The sequence below is a fragment of the Papio anubis genome, chromosome 4 (assembly GCF_008728515.1).
Source record: "Papio anubis isolate 15944 chromosome 4, Panubis1.0, whole genome shotgun sequence".
In the NCBI taxonomy this organism is placed as follows: Eukaryota; Metazoa; Chordata; class Mammalia; order Primates; family Cercopithecidae; genus Papio; species Papio anubis.
Genome location: NC_044979.1, coordinates 179,299,872 through 179,313,719, shown reverse-complemented (window position 1 = coordinate 179,313,719; position 13,848 = coordinate 179,299,872). Strand labels below are relative to the sequence as shown.

Genomic DNA, 13,848 nt, shown 5'->3' with positions numbered 1-13,848 from the left:
TATTATTATTTTTTGAGACAGAGTCTCGCTCTGTCGCCCAGGCTGGAGTGCAGTGGCATGATCTCGGCTCACTGCAAGCGCCGCTTCCCGGGTTCACGCCATTCTTCTGCCTCAGCTTCCCGAGTAGCTGGGACTACAGGCACCCACCACCGCGCCTGACTCATTTTTTTTTGTATTTTTAGTACAGATGGGGTTTCACCATGTTAGCCAGGATGGTCTCGAGCTCCTGACCTTGTGATCCACCATCTCAGCCTCTCAAAGTGCTGGGATTAATTTTTTGTATTTTTAGTAGAGATGGGGTTTCACCATGTTGCCCAGGCTGGTCTTGAACTCCTGACCTCAGGAGATCCACCTGCCTCGGCCTCTCAAAGTGCTGGGATTACAGGCATGAGCCACCGTGCCCAGCCCCTTCTGGGATTTTTCTACACATGTACACACCACACACACAGTGTCCTTTCTTAAGAAACAAAATGAATCATAGCATACTATGGACTTTGTTGTATACTTTCTTTTTCACTTAAGACTGTACGTGTAAGATGAAGGCTCTCCATGATGGCCGCAGAGGGTCCCTGTATGGGTGCGGCATAATTAGTCTCCAGTGACAGGTGCTTAGGTTGCTGCCAGTTTTGTACTAATATAAAAATAATACAATAATGAGGATACCTGTGATAAAATGAGAACACCTGTCCCGTTGCACACTTTTGCACATGTCTCTGTAGGTTGCATGTCTGTGGAATTGCTGAGTTGAAGATTGCAACCACTTAAACTGTTGACAGCCACTGCCAAACCACCCTCCAGAGATGTGGCTGTTCACATCCCCACCACACCTGGCGTGAGCAGTTACCCGTCCATGGTGGGTGTTGTCACCAAGCCTCTGAGTCTCTGTCCACGTGACAGGTAAAGACTGGTTTCTCTATGTATAAATACACACACACCCACAGAAGCACATACGGACAGACACACAGCTACACATGTGTTTGATGTGCAGGGAGGTAGGACGCCTTTTCTTTCAGGGATGCATGCTGAAATACACTTCAGCATGCTCCGGTGTTGGTGCAGTGTGAGCGGGACACACGAGGGGCCGTGTAGGGAGCTGTTGGAGCTTGGTAACGGGTGAACAGAACTCAACTCTCTCTTTACTTTTGTTTGTTTAAAGATTCCCATATGCTCTGGTAAACCGTGGGAAGCTGCCATTGCTGTGGGTCAGAATGGTCAGACTGGCACATCACACAGCTCAAGCTAAGGAAAAGAGGTGGCCTTTCTACAGCCTGCCAGCCAGATGGCCTCAAGCGCCTCCCGCACAGCCCTCACTTCCGGCCTGAGAACCCACGACTGCCCCGTCCATGGTCCCGCACCGCCCCTACGGGAGCCCCAGGTGGCGGGGACTGGCCCAGCAGACACTCACGGCTCCAGAGCGAGTAGGCGAGGCGGCAGTTGAGGCGGCGGTAGAGCTGCTTGCTGACCGGCCAGAGCGCCAGCGTGCACAGCTGGACGGAGTTGATGACCAGACCGGGCCACCACTCTAAGACGGCTTCTACCAGCAGGTGCAGCACCTAACTGGGCTCAGGAGGCCAGCAGGGCTCCATGGCGCTGCTTCAGAGCCGGGTGCACGGGCCTCACTGAGGACAGCCGTCCTGCAAAGACAGGGACAGGGACAGCGTCAGGGTGGCCACGCCTACACCCCCACAGGAACACCGGGGTACTGCTCACTGCACACCCTTCACATGCCTCACGCTCAAACACACATGCTGCACAGCACACTGCAAAACCCACACACCACACAACACAGCATACCGCAAACCACACACATACCCATACACTACAGTGCACCGTGAAACGCACACACCACCACAATTGGCTCAGTGCACGCAACCACACACAATTACACACCACAGCGCACCGCAAACCACACGCACCACACACAGCGCACCGCAAACCACACACACACCACAGCGCACCGTAAACCACACACACCGCACTGCAAACCTCACACACCACACCGCGAACCCCACACACACCACACACCACAGTGCACTGCAAACCACACACACACACACCACATACCACAGCGCACCCAAACCCCACACACACCACACAACACAGGACACCGCAAACCCCACACACACCACACACCACAGCGTGACCCTGCAAACCCACCACACATACCCACAGCGCACCTGCAACCACCACCACATCGCACCTCGCAAACTCCCACACACCACACCGCAAACCACACAGACCCCACACACCACAGTGCACCGCAAACCACACACACACACACCACAGCGCACCGCAAACCACACACACACCACACACCACAGCGCACCAGAAACCCCACACACACCACACACCACACTGCAAACCACACACACCACACACCACACTGCAAACCCCACATACAACACACACACCGCAAACCCCACACACCACACCGCAAACCACACACCCACTGCAAACCACACACACACCACACACCACAGCGCCCACAAACCACACACACACCACACACAGCGCACCGCAAACCACACATGCCACACACCACAGCGCACCAGAAACCCCACACACCACACACCACAGCGCACTGCAAACCACACACACACCACACACCACACTGCAAACCCCACACACACCGCAAACCACACACCCACTGCAAACCACACACCCCACACACCACAGCGCACCAGAACCCCACACACACCACACACCACAGCGCACCGCAAACCACACACACCACACACACTGCAGCAAAACCCACACACAACACACACACCTCAAACCCCACACACCACACTGCCAACCACACACCTACTGCAATCCACACACAAACCACACACAAAAACGCACCGCAAACCACACACACACACCACATACCACAGCGCACCCAAACCCCACACACACCACACAACACAAGCAATACGTAACTGAACGAAGTAATACTGAGCCCCAGATACCGCCTGGAATTACCGGATCGCAAAGGCCTTGATTTATAGATACCGCACGGTATATGGGTCACGCAAATGCACCGCCACGCCAGATACCGCTGAATATGCCACGCCACGCGCTAATACCGCCATATAGATACATACGCACGCCACGTACGCCTGAATACGCACGCGCCTGGGCCTGTTGCCAGACCACTTGCAATGCCACTTGCTTTGTGCCACCGCACCACGCATATGACACGTCCCCACCCTGAAGCGCATCGTAATGCGCCTGGATCTCACCTGTGCACCACGAATATAGGCAATGCCGCGACTCCGCCTGCCTTCGTGCAAACCAGAAAGAAAAACGAAAAGACTAGAAGAAACACACCCAAATATTGAGAGTGATTAACTCAAGGTGAAGGCACCATAATTTTTATTTGAATTAGTATCTCATTTAAAAGATCCAAATTGCACAATAAATCTCTGCAAACAAAGCCAGGAGGCCTCATGAACCCCTCGGTGTGGGAATCAATGCTTTTCACTCCCACGCTCGTGTGCGTATTTTAAGCTTGAAAGATTTCTGTTCTGGTTTCCCCGCACAAAAGAAGCGACTCCCCAAGGGCTCCACGGGCTCCCCTTTCCTTCTACGCACGTCTCAGTTTCAGCGGGGAAGCTGGCAGACCCCCACTCTCAGCAGCCTGCTACTGAGCAGCCCTGTGACCCCCATGTGGAAGAGGAAACTCGCGACCCCCGCATGGAGGGGGAACCCGTGGCCCCCGGGTGGAAGGGGAAACCCGCGGCGCCCCCATGGAGGGGGAAACCCGCGGCCCCCGCGTGGAGGGGGGAACCTGTAGCCCCCGGGTGGAGGGGAAACCCTGGCAGTCAGGCTGGCGGCGCTGCCAGCCCCTGACTTGGCCCTCTGGAAGGGCACCGAGTGCACTCCCATGGCCGGCACAGGGGCAGGCTCTGGAGTGGTGCCAGCTGGCCCTCCACATTCCCAGGGCGGCCCCTGTTCCACACCGCCGGCTGCCCCCACTGCGGCCATTCTTACACTCAGAGCAAGGCTCTCCATGGACGCCCACCCCAACCTCCTGGGAAACCCACTGTCCCGACTCCATGGAGCGCCCTCCGCCTCTCGGGGATTTGCAGGCGCTGCCTGAACAGCACTCAGGGGCCACCAATGCCAGTGTCGCTCCCACCACCCTTGGACGTTCTCAATCTGGAGCATTAAAAGTCACCTCTCCCGGACACTGGGCCCTTGGCTTCTCAGACACCGTGGGGACAAGAGCTCTGGTTGTGGTTTAGAAATGGGCCCGAAATGGTTCCGCCCCTCCCCACAAAAGGTGGAGGGGTCGTCCTTCCCTTTCTGACTGTGGCCTGGACTTGGTCGCTGCATCTGAGGAACAGCCTTGCAGAAATGTGCTATGTGATTGTCAAGGCTGGGTCACAGAAAGGGCGGCTTCTGCCTGGCTCTGCTCCCAGGATGGCCACATCACAAGGACGTGTGAGCGGCAGGTCCTGCCTGTGTGGAAGGGGCTGACCGCATGCCCCTGAGGGGGCCGCCCGGGAGGCAGGCCCTCTGGCCCTGGTCAAACCTTCAGATGAGCCCAGCCCTGGCATCAGCTCACCTGCAACCCCAGGGCAGCCAGCTAAGTCGCTTCTGAATTGCTGACTCCACGAACTGTGGGGTGGAGGAGTTCTACTGTTTTATGCCACCACACTGTGGGCTCGTTCATCAAAGCAGTAACAGGAAATTATTACCCCACAGACAAAGGACAGAAAAGATAAGGGAGCAACAAAAACACTTTTTAGGGGCTTAACTTGTTCCACGGTCTGCGTCGAACACCTCTCACGCATTCCCAGACTCAGACAACCCCAGCGGGACGCCATCACTGCCCCAGTTGACAGGTGAGCAAACAGAAGCACAGAGAGGCTTAGTGCATCATATGAGGCCACACAGGGAGTCAGCAGTAGAGCCAGTGCCAGTCCAGGCAGCGAGGCTCAGAAGTCAGTGCTCACCCAGACACACTGCAGCCCCCCAGGGTGGGCAGGGGCCCCTTAGAGTAGAGCCTCAGACACGTGGGGCGGACCAGGCTTGCTGTCTCAGAAAGCCTTTCTTGACCTAGAGATGATGTATTCAACCAGACCTTGGGTTTCACAGGGTGGGGGCCGCCCTGCAGTCCATCACCTGGCCCCCACCTGGCACAGAGCAGAGGCCCAGGAGACCAGGTGGTCCTCACCCAGGAGCACACATCACTCCACACTGGCCCAGAAGAACTGGGGTCCCGAGAAGCCCGCTTGAGGGCCGGCACATCAGCTGTGATGCTCTAAGAAGCAGATGCCCGGGCTCCACGGCAGACCTGCGCTGATTCCATTGCTAGGGCGCAAAGTAGAAGAATCTGACTTTTCTTTTTTTTTTTTTTTTGAGACAGATTCTCACAATGTTGTCCAGGTTAGAGTGCTGTGGCGCCATCTCGGCTCACTGCTGCCTCCTGGGTTCAGGCAATTCTCGTGCCTCAGCCTCCCGAGTGGCTGGGACCACAGGTATGCACCGCCATGTCCAGCAAATCTTTGTATATTTAGTAGAGACGAGGTTTTGCCATGTTGGCCAGGCTGGTCTCAAACTCCTGACCTGAGGTGATGCGCCCAACTCGACCTCCCAAAGTCCTGGGATTACAGGCGTGAGCCACCGCACCCAGTCACGAAGTTTATTTTTAAAAATCAGATTCTCAGCCGGGTGCGGTGGCTCACACCTGTAATCCCAGCACTTTGGGAGGCTGAGGCAGGCGGATCACTCGAGGTTAGGAGTTGGAGACCAGCATGGCCAACACGGTGAAACCCCCTCTCTACTAAACATACAAAAATTCGCCAGGTGTGATGGTGGGTGCCTGTAATCCCACCTACTCAGGAGTCCGAGGCAGGAAAATCGCTTGGACCTGGGAGGTGGAGGTTGCAGTGAGCTGAGATTACACCACTGCACTCCAGCCTGGGTGACAAGAGTGAAACTCCGTCTCAAAAAAAGAGAACTTCGCCCAGGGATAATTCACACACGACTCAGATGGGCTTGCTACTCCGCGCACAGCGTGATGGGTGTTGACAAGCTGAGCCACCTGTGACCCCACCACACTGCAACAGGGAACATTTCCATCCACGTCCTTCCCCACCCAGCACTACAACGCAGATCAGCTTTCCACCTCTATCGGTTAATTTACCTTTTCTAGAGGTTCACAAACACAGAATCCCACGGCATCTGGCCCAGCCGGTCCAGCGCAGTGCTTCTGAGATGGCCCGGGACAGCACCCAGGGGCGCATCCGTGGCTGCCGAGTGACCTCCAAGGCATGGACGTGCCACGGTGATATGCTCCCTGCTGACAGGCAGCCAGCACCCAGCCTTTGGGGGCCAGACAGAGCCATGACACACATGCATGTCCCAGCCTCTGCGTGGATGCAGCTTCCCCTCGAGAATCCACTTTATCAACCATCCTCGGTGTCACAAAGCAGCCAGTCCCTGGTCCATCACCTGAACCTCTGGGCTAGAAAGTCTACACAGACTCCCTGGAGAGCCCACGCCTGCCCTCTGGCACACGTTTCTCCTGGCCCAGGTGCCACACAGCACTCACTGCCCCCGGAACTCTGGCGTCTCGGGTCCAGCTCCACTCACAGAAGTCTCTGCATCAGGAAGTCTCAAAAAGGGTGAATGGAGCCGGCCAAGGCCACATCAGAGGGGCTGGCTTCAGCCCAGGAGCCCAATTCTAGCAGCAAGTCCACCACCCTGCTCTGTGGCCCATGGTCACATCTGGGACAGTGTCCCCCAGCGGTCTGCATGGCCCACAGCCTTCTGACGTGCTCCCTTGCTGACGGCCACCTGGCTGGATCATCAACCTCTACCTCCTGGAGGTCCTAGATACGGAGTCAAAACACATGTCTTCATCACTTACTGTGGACCAGGCTCCATTCCAAGAAACACCTGCTGTTCACCTGCTTAATTCCAGCCAGCAGAACTCAGGGGGCTCTCCCGCCTGCCTGCCCCAGCAAGAATGCCCAGCACAGTTTCCCTGGGCCATCACCCCATGTCTGTCCAGCTAGCAATGTAGTTGCACTCACAGACCTCGCAGGTACCCTATTCCGCCTCCCCGCACGCAGCCCACCTGGACCTCCTTGATAAACGTGACTGTGCAAACCTCCAATGGCAGTGGGCAGAGGCCGCCTCCCCCCCTGCAGAAGGGTGATGGTGAGGAAGGTGCCCTGCTCGGCCACACGGGTCCCCGTCTCCAGCTTCAAAGTCCTTCGGGCTGGCAGAGCAGGAGAGCATTGGGAGGGGCCTGGACGCAGTGGCCCCCAAAAGCTCGTGAGCCCATTAAGGTGATTTTTAGAAAATTATATATCCCCAGGCAATGTGAAGTTGACATCTAGATTTTTTAAATTTATTTATTTATAGAGACAGGATATCGCTCCGTCACCTAGGCTGTAGTGAGGGCAGCGATGCCATCATGGCTCATGCAGCCTTGATCTCCTAGGTTCAAGTGATCCTCCAGCCTCAGCCTCCCAGAGCACTGGGATTACAGGCATGAGCCACTGCACCTGGACAACTTCTACTTTTTTTTTTTTTTTTTTTTTTTTGAGACGGAGTCTCGCTCTGTCGCCCAGGCTGGAGTACAGTGGCCAGATCTCAGCTCACTGCAAGCTCTGCCTCCCGGGTTCCCGCCATTCTCCTGCCTCAGCCTCCGGAGTAGCTGGGACTACAGGTGCCGCCACCTCGCCCGGCTAGTTTTTTGTATTTTTAGTAGAGACGGGGTTTCACCGTGTCAGCCAGGATGGTCTCGATCTCCTGACCTCGTGATCCGCCCGTCTCGGCCTCCCAAAGTGCTAGGATTACAGGCGTGAGCCACCGCGCCCGGCCAACTTCTACATTTTTAAGCCCAAGTTTAAATATGCAAGGGGTGTAAAGTCTGGCATATTGTAGATTTTGACTTTGTAAAGCGTAGCTTTTTTCTTTCTCTCCAATGTAGCTAGTAGAACCTAAACACCATCATGATTTCACAGCCACCACTGGCACCGATTTTCAAACCCCACAAAAAAAGCTCTTCTGAATAGCTGGCTTCATTCCATTTGCTCCTGGAATCTGCATTCCCACTGCCCTTCTTCCACGGGGTTTTATCATTGTGGAATATATTAAAAGTCTCTTTTGCTTGACATTAGGGTTGAAAGTCTTTTATCGATCACCCTAAACTAATATTCTGCAATGAAATATGTATGAACATCTAAATTCACTTGCATATTTCTTACGCACAGGCTTTAAGCTAAAAAGGTCTCCCGGGCTACGTCACGACACTCCCTCCCATGTCCGTCCACATCTCCTACGAATCAGGACAGCCTGCTCACTAGGACACCATCAGCACACCCAAGAAACGAACGCCGACAGAACACTGCCAAACATCCCATCCCTGTTCCCATTTCACCAACTGTCCCCAGACGACCTTCCTAGCTTTGGGGACGCAGGGCCCCGCGGGGACACACATACATTTGGATGGCGTGTCTCTCTGCCCCCTTTCCCCGAGACACTCCCCGCCTATTCTGGCCTGACGGTGTTGAAGAGGCTGAGGCAGCTCTCTGCAGCGTGCCCCACACCCTGCATTTGTCCGTTTCCTCACAATTAACTCGGATTCAACATTTCTGGTCAAGAATGCACGGCAGAGCCCCTGGGTGCTTCCTGCCACATCCCATCGGAGGCACATAAAGCTACTTGGCAAGCGACACGGAACCTCCTCTCACTTGGTGATGGTGGCACCACTGACACCCTGACTGCAGCAGGCAGCCCGGGCAGGCCCCCAGCACCCCAGGGCCCTTGGAGAACGCCTGGGAGAGAAGAGCCACACAGGGTGGGACCTCCAGGGGCCCGTGGACCTCTGGGGCTCCATCTGATTTCTGGGGTTGGATGCCTTAGCCGGGAGGTGGGACAGTGGGCCTCTCCAGTCCCCATGGCACTTTCCACGGCTGCTCAGACACCACCAAGATGCCGAGGACACTGAGCTGCTTCTGAGTCCCTTCATTAAACAACAGGTTTGGGTCGCCCGGAAGCCTGGCGTCAGCACATCTCAGTCCTGGGGTGTGATGGCTGCTTCTTGGGTTTCGTCATGGCCCCCGCACAAGCTACCAGGGTCTGCACCTTCTTAGATCAGGGGAGCAAAGGTGAGGGACGAGGCCGCCTCTGTCTGGGCAGGGGCAGAACACTGCTTGCAAATCAGAGCCCAGCCCCACACGCCCACACCCAACTCTGTCACCTTTTGTTAGGGTGAACTGGGTTCCTTCCACAAAGGTAACACCCAGGTCCTCGAGATGTGACCTTATTTGGAGAAAGGGCTCTTAAAATGGTAATTAAGTTAAATGATATCATTAGGATGGGCCCTGATTCCACGTGACCAGTATCCTTATGAAAAGGGGAGACTGTGTGCAGTCAGAGCCCAGGTGAGAAGCCTCGGAAGGAATCCTTGACCTCTGGACGTGCAGCCTCCAGGACCACAGGACGACAAAGGCCTGCAGCTGCAGCCCAGCCTCTGGTGCCGTCACACAGCCCAAGCGCACTCACAGGCTGCCTCATCCCAGATCCATAGCTGGAGAGGTACTGGCCCATCTCCGTGTTCCGCCATCCAGCCCACCCCACCCCCTGTCCCAGGTCCTTCGCCGCAGCATGTGACCCTCATCCCATCTCTGGTCCCTGCGACCCTCTTCCTCCAGAACCGGCTAGGCAGAGGCTCTCATCCACACGCAGTATCCCCAGGGATCCCCCTTCTTTGCCAAAAACCCCAACCTTTCCGATGACGCCTTTTTATGGAATGGAAACCACAGTTCCAAGCCCACCACCTCCACGCCGCTGCCAGGCCCCCCAGGCCCCGCCATTTCTTCCTTCTGAACAGAGGAGTCCCTGGTTTTCTCTGCACACATGGGATGCTGACTTCGTTTCTATGAGGGGTCAACACCAGTTCCTCTATCCGTGAGCCTTTCATGCCTCTGCCACCAGCACCGAAATCCCCCAGAGGAGATGGCACTGCCTCCGAAATACAGCACCATCTTCCCAAAATGCCACAGAATGCCCACCCCAACCGGCGTCCTGCTCTGTGCAGGGGCAGGAGCTGGGCAGAGCTGGGGTGGGACCTGCTAGCCTTGGGTCCTGGGGTCCAGGAAGAAGGTGTCGCTACTAACAACTATTCTGGGATCAGCAGACGCTCCCAAACCCTGGAAGCCTCCCTTTGCCCTGCCCGAGCCGCCCTTCTGAAAGAAAGGCTAGCTCTCAGCAGACAGCAGTTGGTGGAGGAGAAAGACATTTCAGGATGCCAAAAGTACATCATTTCTGATGCTCTAGACGGGAGTTTTGAATTGTGGGATAAAGATAACTTTTTAGTTCCATATGGATTTCAGTGATCCAAATCCAAGTCCATAATGGCAAACTGAGAAACGGCTGTCAGCTCCCTCCTTCCCCCCTTCTCCTTCTCTGTCCCACCCACCCCGCACCCAAGTGCTCTGGTGTAGTGGGCCGAGCAGACCTGACCCCTGGGAGGTGGTGGCATGGGAGGGCCTTGTGTGCCGGCTGCACAGGGGGGGACCGCGGTGAGCCCTGGCTCTCGGCGTGCTGGGGAAAGCTCCGCTGTATTGTCAGGAGACACTGAAGGAGAAAGTCCACCATCAGGAACAGTAGAGACACGGCGATATCTCAAAGGGTCTTCATTTAGGTGGCAATGCTTACTATTCAGAACACCGTCAAGAACCCGGAAATAAACCAGACACACTTTCTGAGCAGCCAGCCTAGGTGTCCCATAAGGAAAGAGACTTCACTCACGGTGGACTTTTCGGGCCCCGCATTGGGTCCTCCTTCCTCCCACTTTAAATGCAGCGTGGACAAGTGTGACAGGCTGGTTTCCTGGCCCACGGCTCATTGGAAGTGTGGGCTGAGGAATGGGGATGAGGGGCTTGCAGAAGGCAGTCATGCTGCTAACAGGCCCCTTGGAAGCCACTGAGCACCGGGGGCATGGTTGTAGGCTCTCAACGACATCACGTGTGAGGGCACAATGCAGCCACCGTGGCCCGCACTGACCTCGCCGGAATGCTGAGAGAGGGCGGTGTCATAGTCACCACATTATCTGAGAAGTCTGGTGAGCAACAAAGGTACTACTAAGCATTCAAGTAAAATTTTTAGATGAAACAAACACAATCCTATTTTGAGGTTTAAAGGGCAAACTTCAGTTCTTGGGTAAATTCACTTAGAGAGACCACCTTATCTTTTCATAAGCCTGAAAAATATGAAGTCGTTGCCAGCCCAACCTTATCAGCATTTGGAATTAGCAGGAGCCTAAAAGTCTGGTAGGAAAAGGTGAAACTGTCAGTCTGTGCAGACAATTGTGTGGCCTCAATATCCAGGAGAATCCAAATCCACTGCAACAGGAACAAGAGTTGATAGTGATGCTGATGGGAATAACGTACAACATGCAGACTGCAGTGGCCTCTAAATCAGTCAGAAGAGACCAAGATGATCACAGAGTTTATCTCTTGCTCCCTTAATGGCTCCAGGTCACTGGTGGCTCTGTCCCACGTGGTCATCTGGGCCCAGGCTCTGGGGGCTCCACCACCTTCATTCAACACACGGCTTCTGAGACTGCCTGGCTGGTGCCTTTCAGGCAGGCGGGAGAGGAGGGAACTGGAAGTTTAGGGGCAGGGCTGCCTTCTACAGCAAGTGGGATGCAAGTTCGCAGCCCAGTGCAAGTGCTTACAGCTTGGGAGGACACGGATATATCATCTCCTTGTGTGTTCAGGAGCCAAGGAGAGGGACCCGGCAGACCACACCTCCACAGGAACACACAAAAGCAGGAGGTATCTTGAAGGAGAGTGCAGATCGCAAAAACAAAGAAAAAATACCTAAACACAAGCTTCAGAGGAAATAAAGCCTCTATGAGGAACACAGAACATCTTGAAAGATACAAAAGCAGAGCTGAACAAATGGAAAAACCCCGTGTGACCAGGCTGCAACCATCCCTTCCCTGCACACATGCCCTTGGCAACGTGCAGCTCTTCCTGTCAAGACACAGAGTCTACTCCCCACCCTTCTGAACCCAGGCTGGCTTCAGAGCTCACCCCATCAATAGAATGTGGTACGAGTGGTGTCACAGGATTTCCAAGCCAGTCTTTAGAGCCTTGCCACTCTCTTAGACCCTTGTGGCCATCAGAGGTGATGGCTTAGGCCAGCCTGCCAGAAGGTGGGCCCACATGGAGCAGAAATGAACCAGAAATTGACCATTCCACCTGAGGTTCTCCAGGCAGCATTAGCTGATGGCAGCCACTCCAGTGACCCCAGGGGTAACCAGCAGAAGAACCACGTTGCTGAGCCCAACCCAAATTGCTGACCCACAGAATTGAGGGCCCCCCACATGGCGGTTGTTTCAAATTGATACATTTTGAGGTGGTTTGTTAGATAGTAATACATAAATGATAAATTTAAATATATAATTGAATCCTAATTAAAATAGCAAAAGCTTCCTCTCAGCCCCAGAACTAGACATGCTGATTCTGTAGTTCATATGGAAAACTAAACAGGAAAGAAAAGCCAGGAAAATCATGAAAAAGAACAAGAAAATAGCCTTAAAATGTATTACAACATCTAGAAAGCCTCAATAATTAAAATAGCACAGTACTGGCTTATCAGCAGACATGCAGACCAACAATTGAGACTAAAGAGTCGATGCTCCACTGACTAGGAGCAGCTGTCTAGAGCACCTCGGCACCTGGAGCAGGGTGTGGATCTGCAGCCACTGTTTGGGGACTTGGATCCCATGTGCACTAAGCACTGACTACAGGTTAGTCAACAACACACATCTCACATGATCCATTCCATTTCTATTGTATTTATATTTCTACTGTATTTAGATACTGATAAAATAAATAAAATACAAAATTAACTTAAAACCACTGCTAGGTTCATAAGAATCTTTTAGCATTGCCTATTTTCTCAACCAATGGATTTAAAGACACAATTGTATGACATACCTACTCCTCCAATTCTGGATAACAGAACCCTGCCTTTTGCAACATGCAAGTCACTGTGGGTTACCTACCTGCCACCACCCCCTTTACTGGTAACAGAGCCTCCTGCTATTATGGCAGCGCACACACTTGAATATGGGAGGGAAGGCCAGCCCCAGATCTAAGCCATAAAGGTAATCCCATCCCCTCTTTGAGCAAGTGATCCAGGGATGGGATGGGGATGGGCATGTGCCCTGGGTCCAGCCAGGGAGAAGTCTGCAGGGGCTTTAAGGGAGGCTTTTGCTTTCCTAAGACAAGAAACAAATACCTCTGGTCATCCCCTTTGTTGTTCTTCCCTCTCTCAGTGAGGAGGTGGCGTCTGAAGGTACAGGAGCCACTATGGGAGTGTAAAGCCCATAGGCGTGAGGACAGAAGACCAACGCTGTTGGTAGAAGGTGGAAGGTCCCAGGTCCCCTTAGGGTCTGGGGAGCAGCTGAGGTCACACCAGCAGCTGCCCTCTTCAAGAGGTGGGGAAGACAAGAGGTAACAGTGTTTAAATCACTATCTCTGTTACCTTTGGCCAAAAACACACCTTACATCATCGACAACTATGACTCTTACTCACGTGGGCCTGGCATAGAACAAAGATGCTTGATCAATGCTTTCTAAGCGAATGGCTCATATTCAACATACATACATTTGCGAGAAACAGCCAGCACAGGCCGGGCACAGTGGCTGACGCCTGTAATCCCAGCACTTTGGGAGGCCAAGGTGGGCAGATCACTCGAGGTCGGGAGCTTGAGACCAGCCTGGCCAATGTGGTGAAATCCCATCTCTACTAAAAACACAAAAAATTAGCCGGGTGTGGTAGCAGGCGCCTATAATCCCAGCCACGTGGGAGGCTGAGGCAAGAGAA

General features: G+C 54.1%; 1 protein-coding gene across 1 annotated transcript in view; it reads right to left on the bottom strand.

The window, feature by feature from the left end:
- Positions 1-1,538, bottom strand: part of AGPAT3 (1-acylglycerol-3-phosphate O-acyltransferase 3) — a 28,553-nt gene extending 27,015 nt beyond the window's left edge. The window contains 1 exon segment of the mRNA XM_031665786.1: positions 1,406-1,538. The gene's annotated coding sequence lies outside the window, so the exon portion shown is untranslated.
- Positions 1,539-13,848: the final 12,310 nt, after the last annotated feature.